This window comes from Triticum urartu, unplaced genomic scaffold, assembly GCF_003073215.2.
Source record: "Triticum urartu cultivar G1812 unplaced genomic scaffold, Tu2.1 TuUngrouped_contig_8269, whole genome shotgun sequence".
NCBI lineage: Eukaryota > Viridiplantae > Streptophyta > Magnoliopsida > Poales > Poaceae > Triticum > Triticum urartu.
The window spans coordinates 1,003-11,103 of record NW_024119200.1 but is presented as its reverse complement, the minus strand read 5'-3'; the positions used below and the strand labels follow the sequence as shown (position 1 = coordinate 11,103).

Below are 10,101 nucleotides of genomic sequence, written 5' to 3'. Positions count from 1 at the left end.
ATTTTACCTGCCGAGGGGTTTTAAAGGAATTACTTAAGACATATTATTTGTTCCCTAAACCACACGTGAGTTTTCTCCTTCTTCAAAGGTTTTTGTCATACGAGTTATCAAGAGACAATAATCATTGCACCATTTTCTCTTTATTATTTTCTCACTGGGTTTAAGGAGTTTTTGAAGGAGACTTTAAAAAATATTAAAAGGATTTCTCAAGACAACAACGAATATACAAGAAGTATACAATAATAGATTGTTCAAGAAGCGGTGTTATACAAGGGGCAGTGTTAGGAATAAATTAGCACCTGCTAATTAATGAACCGTCATTTGTGTGTCCATACACCGAACACTCCCTTTTCTCTCTTTAAGACAATATGTAACCGACATCTATCGACGCATCCCCTTGGCTTGTATATATACCATCACATCAATGAAACACGTGACAGATGATTCATTCATCAATCGCTTAGTTTTTACTTGAAAATATAGTTTTTATTTCAACAAATTTTACTTTCTGTGGTCGACTATATATGCCTATGACGCTCCCGCTTCATAACTCTTGGACCGGACTGAACATCATTCACAGCCTCTGGCGGGCCACTTCCCCACTTGCCCAGCTGGATGTCGCGCAAAATGTGCCATGGAACGAACGTTCGCTTCTTATAGTAGTCCAAAGTCCAAATAAAACAGCCCACCGTCCGCCCTTGTCTTAGAGGGTGTTTGGATACTCTCTAGTCATGTGACTACTAGTAGTAGTCAGACTAGAAGTTTTTAGTCAGGCCCTGTTTGAAAGGTGACTACTACTAGTCAGCATTAAATGTCTCAGTATTAAATGTCCCTTGTGCAACACCAATTAGAGGAGAGAGAGGGGGATTTTAGTCAGTAAAAGTCAGGAGTGTTTGGAGGTTTACTGACTAAAGGTGACTACTACTAGTCTCTAATTAGTAAAAGTTGGGGGTGGGGTGACTAGGGACTAAACTAGTTTTAGTCACCCACTAGTCAGGGGTGTTTGGAGGTTTACTGACTAAAGGTGACTACTACTAGTCTCTAGTCTCTAGTGATCCAAACACCCTCTTAGAAACCCTACCTGCTCACATCAAACCGAAAACAAAGACCTACCTGCTTTCCCTTCCCCTCAACAGAGCGGCGGCGGCGGCGATGGAGGGGAAGGAGATCGAGGTCGGTGGAGGGCCATTGGAGGGGTGGAGATCGAGGTCGGTGGTGGGCCGGAGGATTAGATCGAGGTCGTTTAAGGGCCATTGGGTGGGGCAGTTACCGGTGGAGTACATCGATTGGCAGGAGCGTAGACCGCGGATAAGAGCGAGGTCGGCCGATGGCAGATTGGAGGTGCAGGAGAAGAAGGAAAACGGGAAGAAGGAAACATCTGACCACCTTCGTTGGGAGCATCAGCCGTGGGAGGACGATGAAGATGACCCGTGGCTGTGGGAGCCAGCGGCTGTCGCCGGAGGCAGTTTAGGCACCCTGACCACGGACAGGGGCCTGGAGGAAATCGAGGGGAAAGTGGTGATCAGCAAGGATAAAGCCGCTGAGATCGAGGAGGAGGCGTTTGCTCGCTTCCGTAGGGGCTGGGAGCATGTCAACGGCGGTAGCCACTTCGAAGACTTGAGTGAGTAAATATGCCATTTTTTTCTAACTGCATGATTAATCTTCTATGGCTGCCCTCTCTCTCTCTCTCTCTCTCTCTCTCTCTCTCTAAAATCATTGATACTTGCTCTTTTATTTCAACAATGAGTTTGCAAGCAGAGAGTTAGCATGTTAGATTTTTAACTTCCATACTAAGTTGGTTGTTTCTGCCTGCAGCGTTATTCAGCCCTATGATATTCACACACTGTACACCGGGGTTCAAGCCTATTGATGCCGTACTTGCGAAGACAGTACAGATTTGTTCCATCAAGATTGCTGATGTTAATCACTTCAAGTGGCCACTGCAAGTGTATGGCGTGGTTGCTGCTCGAGATTGTGTTGATACCCATCGCAATCCCATCTTCCTTCGTCCAAGAGATGACTGCCAGATCATCAATGATGTGGTATGTACTATCTTGTTTTCCTTGTTTAGGCGCTGTCTGCATTGTTCTTCGTATATGCAATTGTTTGATGATGCCCTGCATTAGTTTAGTTTTGTTGATCTAGGATATCTTATACCTGGGACCCACTGCCATGTCCGAGGTTAATAGAGCTTGGGTTATGGCTTTGTCAGTGCGTTGAGTAAACGTTTCATTGTGTCCTTAACAGAAGGAAGGATGCACAGGCACTTTCATGGAGAACGCATCTTGTAGGATATGATATGATGTTTATCTCCTTGAGCCGCAAAATTTTAACTGTTGTACAGTCAATAGAAATATCTGCAGTGTTGTAGGACTACAGAGCTACCCTCAGGAGGGATGCTGATGTTTTGTTCTGCATCAATTCTGTTAGATAAAACTGCAAAATAGTGTGTGATTCACTGATTTCTTATGCCCTGTAATCTATTTGTAACCCATCATCAATTGAGTTGCAACTTCAATGCCGAGGCAAAAAGTTTTATGTCTGCAACATGTTACCCCTCTTGTTAGCCCTTTGCAATAACTTGCATTTACTTAGGAGAAGCATGTGATACGTTTGCACGGTAATTGCATGTGAAGCATCATCATGTAAGCAGTAAGCATGTGATCAACAGAAACATTGGAAACAGGGCGCATAGAATATTTTGAGGTTCCAAGTAATGCATTTTTTTGTTGATTTTGTTATACTTGTCGAATACATATACTTACTTCAGCCGAACTGTGTGCAAGAAGATATGAATAACATTAAATGATTGTTTGTTCATGCCATGCTGTTGTAGCAAACTGCTAAGTAAGTGTGACATGCTATGAAGTAAATAGTAACTATAGACAATCAACTGCCGCATACATTTTTAACATTGTTTGTAACAAACATTGGTGATTAGTTAACGGAAAATGTGGTGCTGATGGTGATTGTTATTCTTGCAGGATACTTTTTTGCACTTGACTGACCCTGTTCGTGCAATCGTGTCGGAGGAACCTGTCGACATCGAAATCCAACTAATAGTGAAGGGCCCAACAGCGTCTGAAGATAGAGCATTGATCAGTTATCCCGTGCTATATGATGGTGATCATGCGGATCCTTCAGGTATGCTCATCGTTGAAAAAAACTTCTGCACACTGGAGTTATCCTTCCAGCAGCTTAATCGTTCGGTTCAAGCCACTGTGTTTGGTGTTAATATTATTGGTGAGAAGCCAGCGTCTTTTGGTTGTGGAGTTCGAATAGTCTGCTCGTCACTATCTCAGCATGGCATTGAAGACAGAAATGAATCCACATCCAAGGAAGTCTTGTTGGTTGATTCGAGAGTTGGACAGCCTGCTATTAAACGTGGTTACATAAACCTGTCAAGGCAAGTCATTTCTGTAGAATTGAGTGGGAGACTGAAACTTCAGATTCAAGCATACACACCTTCCGGCGACATGGTTGCAGAAGGCCACGTGGTTGTCGTCCCGAAGCAATGCAACACAAGTGACCATGAATGCAACCTTGGCAGCTTCAAGATAAGGTTTACCATTGCTTGGTCCCTTCTTATCGAAGATGAGGAGCGCATCTTGATGAATGGGCGTGTGGATCCTTTCGCATCGTGTCCCCTGGACCCTGAGTTTTTCAGGACGGGGTCGATTTCTTACCTGATGTAAAGGCCTGGTGATTGTAAATCTATGTGTCGTGAACTATGTGGTAGTTTGTTTGTGTGTCTGTGGACGACTAGTGTATTTGGTGCTATGTTACCGAACATGGTGGTTCTTATGCTTGGACGTGAACAACCCTCCAGTTTGTAATGTTTAGCTCTTGACAATCAGCCATGCGTTTGTATCCCATTACCGGAAATTAGACTCAACGCTTACTACGCTCCTGCTACCTACTGGCTGGAGCGGGGATGTCGTGTCCTGGTTGCTGAAGTTTTTTTATCTGAAAATGATATTCATGGCAAAGCAAACGAGGGTGAAATGTTTGCTGATTAAATGTTAGGTGTTTCAAAGCATCAACAACTATCCGGCTCAATGTCTCTCTCGAGCTCAATGTTGCCAACTCACCATTTTTTTGGAGCTGGAATGTTGTGTCAAACGAGGGTGAAATGTTTGTTGACAAGAAGAATTTTTTTTGGAGCTGGTCCTCTGCTTCTGCCTTCTCTGATGCCCTGCGTGCCACGCCCACTATTGGTTTGATTGATTGCCAACATGATATGATGGCCTAAATACTTCTTGACCCAATCTAACCATCCTCCCTGGTCGATGCACAAGTACTGCAATAATGGTAAAGCTCTCTTCTCTTCATAATACTACTCTGTAGAATGTCGGAATTCTTAATTGCAGAACGGTACCAACAGTGGTTTGACGAAATTTTAAAACGAATCAGAAATGTTAAATCTCTGAATTCTACACCAAACAATCCTTACTAATGGAACGAATCATTTGCTGGGCTGTCAGTGGCGCGTGGAGAACCCCAGGCCTAGCCCCTTTTGCTTCTTTTAAAGCCTGTAGGTTTTTCCTCCTTATTGCTGTTTATTGGGAACAACATTGTTGATCCAGGTTAGGAGATACAAAGTTTTATGGGTAATTTCTGTCTGGCGACTTTGTGACGTCGCACTCTTTTGACCTTGGAGATCTGATGCATCCTTGATAACATTCTCTTGCATTTCTGTGATGTCACTCTCTTTTTTCACCTTGGAGATCTGATGTCCCCACCACTGATGTCTTTTGTGTTCTTAGTACTTTTTTCTTTCTTTCAAAAATCCTGTTTTGGGGTTTTAATGTGAAAATTTGAGATGATGAAGGTGATTAATTTCCCTATTGGTTTGACTGGTTCATATGAGGGCCTAAATACTGAATCGATCATCCACTTGTTTTCACAAAAGGCCGATCTGTTTCTGTTTGCCTCATCATGCCATTATTTCCTTGGATTCTTTTTGGTATAATTATTTCATTTTTTCAATGAATGGCTATTTTCTTGCTCAGTATAAGATGATGATCAATGATTAGTTTCCCTACTGGTGTGATTAGCCAACATGATGGGCTATATATTGAACCAAATCTGATTAGCCTCCCTGTTTTGATATGAGAAGTAATTGAACTTTTAAAGCTTTCTTCCAGTTTAATAATGTCACAAATTCTTGTTTGCAGGATGGTGTAAAGAATAGTATTAATGCAATATAAAAATGAACCAGCAATGCTATAACAGTAGGAATGAATGCCCAAGCATTTTTTTATTCTACTTGTGTTGGAATCTAAAACATATCATGTTGTTCTTGTATCCAGTAGGAATGGTGATTGACCAAGATTAAGATATTGTTGTTCTAGAGAAAGACACCCTGTTCTGTGCTATTCTCTATGTTTTTGCTTGTGTTGGGACGAATCGTGGGATGTTTTCTGTCATGAAGCATGGCAATAAAAATAACCACGATTCATGAGATTGAAACGAAACTGAAACCGGAAATTACGAGAAGTGGTTTCTTCAGAGCTACTATGTTTTCAGCCTCGGCTTACCGTTTGCTCTTATTTCATTCATTATATATATGTTTATGTAAATTCAAGGTTGAACTAACGGGTGCATTGGTTTTTCGCCTTAAAGGACGAGATTGGGCCAACATGACTAGCCCTCAGGCAACAAGGAATAACAGCGGGTGTAAGCCATCACCGCCTTCTGTTTTTCGAAACGGCAGTCTTGCCTCCGTTGAGTGAGTATGATGCTCTGGACAGGTTAGTGTTGCTGCCTTTCAACACACATCAATGATTCTTTTGCTTGCTTATTTTTCTTTAGCTAGTCATTTTTTTTTTCAAAAAGGGGAAAGACCCCAGCCTCTGCATCATCATGATGCACACAGCCATTTTTCTTTAGCTAGTCATGTTCCAGCCTTATCTATAGTTATGATGTTCTTGTGTGCAGCAAGGCCCCAAGCTCCCCCAACCATGCCCATGATGGCCAGACAGTACAACAAGCCATCCTCATTGGACAATGTTGCCAATGGGTAAATAAGCTCTGTCAATCTTTCTACTATCGAGTGAGTGTGAATGCCAACTTAACCTGACTGTACTTTTCCTGCAGCGCCGAATGACTTCACTACAAGGGCATACTCTGCAAGCAATACAATATTAGAGAGCCCCGAGGAAATCAAGGCAAAATCAACTGGCTGTCACAAACCCTTTCGAACACGGTAATTGTCTTGCAAATATGTGAGGAGTGGTGTTTTTTTGTCAGTCTATGATATAGCTTGCTGGATGTCCTACTAGACACTAGCTAATTCTTTTCCATATCTTCAGGATATTTGTGTGCTCTTTACTCTTTAGTCTGCCGGAACAAGGTGTTCATGTTCCCCTTGCACAAAAGAAAGCAATCGCAAGAAGAGCATGGACAACAACTTGTCATGTAATATGTAATTTTTGTTCTCTTAATTATGCCAGAGTTACTTTGATCTTGATGAGTTGACTGGGTGGTGCTTTGGAAAGTTCATTATCGGTTGCCCTTTAAATGTTGTTTGTAGGTAATTGTTGTCGACACTTTGTTTGAGATTCCATACATTTTTTCATAAATTTGAAATGTATCCTATCACGATTATTACCTGGGATTAATCTGGCTGAACATGCACACAATAATATCAAGATTTCGCTGCGAGTCATGTACACATTTTGACTAGAGAAGGCTTTAGTTCTTTAGGTTATGATGATACTGGGTACCAAAGACAAATGTGATAGCTTGTTGCCTTGTTCTTGATTGAGTTTCCTGGTCAAGGATCTTCTTGGACCTTGATAGCAATAGTTAGTGATCATTTTATGTTCTCCTTTGAGATCTTTGTCCACCTGTACCGCCTTCATTTTCCAGGGTTTATCTAATAGTTATGCTGGTTTCTGTGCAGCAAGCCTCTAACCATGCCCTTGACAATCTTTCTTGTGTTGACTGAGCGGATTGCACTTTGTTGTAGGTGCCAACCGGCAAATTTAAACCTGAATGTGTTTTTCATGTAGGCCTTTCAAGCCAAAGGATGGATTCACTCCAAGAACATGCTCTGCAATCAACACAAATTCAGGGAGCCTCGAGGAAATAAAGGCGAAAACAACAACCTCTGTTCCTCTACGGCGTAGGTAAGCCTCTTCGTTCCTCTCTGCTCTGCTTTCTCATGTGATTGTGTGCCCACGGCCATTGAGCCTTTGATGAATTTTATGCTGGCCATTGCGCCATGGCAAGTTCAAGAGTTTTGGGCTCTTGTGATGGGCTGTGATGCCAACATTTCTGCTTCTCGTGCTTCTGTATAATAAATAGTGTCGCAGTTTTACACAGGTGCTGATTTAGCTCCTGTTTTATCTGCTAGTGGTATGATTGTTTGATTCCTAGGGCTCTTGTACATGCAGAATTTCAGAAGAATTATGCCATGGTCCTGTCCTGCAGTCCCTATATATAGATATGAGTAATTCCTGTAGGGTGTTTTGCTAAGGATGGGGACGATTTTAGATTCGTGGTGAGCGATGTGGGTGGGTCAGTTGTGAATGCAACAACGGTTCTAAAATGATGAATTGTGCTTCTTCCTATTTCAAATTGCGTTGCTATAATAAAGTTACTGGTCCTTCTGATAGATTTTCCTTAAATGCTCACTGCTATGTTTTTCTTAAGATTAATTATTTTGTACATGAAGCATATCGTAAAAAACTCACCAAGTTTGTCCTCATCATGTTCAGTCGCTATTGAGATGTATTCTAGCCCCTCTCGACCACCAGAGCATTGGCCTTCTTATAAGATGATGAGCTAATTGTCAAGCTGAAGCTATTTGCACAGCTACTGTTTGTCGGAGAACAAAGCACTAATTGGGAATAAAAATGCACACCCTTGTGTAAGAGCGGATAATTGGGGAGCGACTAGTATAGAAAATGTCCCTTCGGTGCAAAAATAGAAAAATCAAAGCTGGGCCATTGGATTGAAGCTGGATGGCACAGATTTCCCTGGAGGGATCTCAGTCCACTTAAACGTACATTTTAGGAAAACCCCCTGGTAAAGTTAGATATGTCACACAACGTTTACAATAACCACCTCATCTATTTCTTTCCATTCGTTATGTCCTTCAAGATTTCAATTCTACACAACAGTAATGTCTAATCTCATAAAAGCCACACATATTTAAATACACTATCGGACACCACTAATTATGCACGAAACTTGGGCAAATAGGTATGTTAATACTTATCACAAAATTTGAGTAGACAACATCAACGACAACAAATCCTCATCACAAATATTTTAGTACATGACAAAATTAAGCCAGCCCCTTCGATCAGAACTAAACATCTGGAGATTTAAAAAAAAAGAACTAAACATCTGGAACACCCCTACCAGAACGCAACACAACAGACATAAATATCAATTGATACATAAGATGGGTCATTTTTGGTACAAGAACAGGTCATGTTGGTGGTCGTGTCGAAGCAGAGCTCGTAGAGCTTGTGATCCTTGACGCGGACGTCGAACACAAACACCGTGCCACCGACGGCGGCGACGTGGCCATGGCGGAGCCATGCGGTGGCGATCCCTAATCCCCACGGAGGCGTGGTCAGCTAGGTAGATACGTGGGTTCAATGTGGGCACCGCAGGCTATCGTGTGACGGATTTACCCTTGGAAAAATCAACTGGTCCCACTAAAATTTTGTAACGGTGGGTAATTTCCCGTAATTTTAGCTTTGTAACTCCCTGTAACTCCTATTTCCCCACCGTCAGATCAGGGTGGATGGACGGCTCATAAAATCGCCAATCACCATAACAGTTGTAATGATATATATATATATGTACTCAATCTATGTACTGAAGCACAATCAACTAAAAAATTCCAAATTCAGACCTATCAAATACAGTTGTTCGTCATTCAGAAAAATAATATCCAAATCAAACACCACGGCATGAACTTCTTATTAGCCATTATTGTTGTACAACTTATATTATTATTCACCTTGGTCGAGCTTCTGCCGTGCTGAACAAACGGCTCTCTCATCTCGCCATGTTGCGTACGTCATGGATGGATCAATTATTCTGAAACCCTCTGGCCAGGAAATAGGAGAATTAGGAAACGCGACCATGTGCATGCAAGCGGCAACAATGCCAAATCACCCTGTTATTTAGGTTTCAGAACAGAAAAGCAAGACCAAAAGTTTAGGTTTACAAAATATACAACTTGACATTTCTCCCAAACATTTTAGTTCTGACTGTAGTACAACCAGTATATTTGATGCCTATAGGGCAGCTAGTATCTACAAAGCACATAATGCATAAGAAACAACAGAAGACCGCATATTGGCAAATGACTTTTACTGTTCTTTTGAGAGAAAATTAAAGGACTGGATTGACTTCTTGCTACATTCTATTTATTCTTAATGTACAATATGCAGACTCACATTTCGCCGTGACCAAAGGAGAACACAAAATAGACTTCGGATATCCCCATCTATCAGGAAACCCGTAACCCCAAGCTCTAGTTATCCCATCTCAGGACAATGCTATTATGATATACATTCAGCTTAATTCTGTTTGTAGAACAAAAATGGAGTGACCAAATAAGAAAGGTGTTCAACACACAACATTTCTGTCCAGAATATTCATCTTGAGACTAAGTACACATATTTCTGTTCAGAACATCGATGCTGTATGATTAATTGTTTCTGGGCCTATAAGTTTCATCTCTTCTATCACTAATTTGCACAGAAATCGTTCGGGTCACTACCATTTCGCCATTAGTCAGCCAAAATGCCAAATGCAAGTTGTGGTCACTCCATCATATCAAAGTACCAAACTCAGTCATTTTCCCTACTTCTATCATCCACCAATAGACTTGACTAATTTACAGCAATATGGCATGTATGTGAAGACCATCTCAGAATATATGCTTAATTTGATGCTATTGCCCTGCTAATATTTTAACAAGTGTTGATGCCAAAACATTGCAACCCTGTAGTTCAAGCTCAGAGTAAAAACATTTGATAAATTAATCCACACAATTGTTTACAACTACTAAGACAGGGATCTGACAGCTAGTTCCCCCCTTGTTCGTCATACCTTTGTTGATTTCAGAGA

At 41.4% G+C, this 10,101-nt stretch overlaps 2 non-coding genes across 2 annotated transcripts; both read left to right on the top strand.

Annotated features, from left to right (window-relative positions):
• The first annotated feature begins 4,577 nt into the window (after positions 1 to 4,577).
• On the top strand, positions 4,578 to 4,674 carry LOC125531878. The gene has a single exon (XR_007293582.1). It is a non-coding gene; the product is annotated as a small nucleolar RNA Z101 (small nucleolar RNA).
• Positions 4,675 to 5,011: 337 nt separating this feature from the next.
• Positions 5,012 to 5,098, top strand: LOC125531879. Its single transcript, XR_007293583.1, has one exon. It is a non-coding gene; the product is annotated as a small nucleolar RNA Z102/R77 (small nucleolar RNA).
• Positions 5,099 to 10,101: the final 5,003 nt, after the last annotated feature.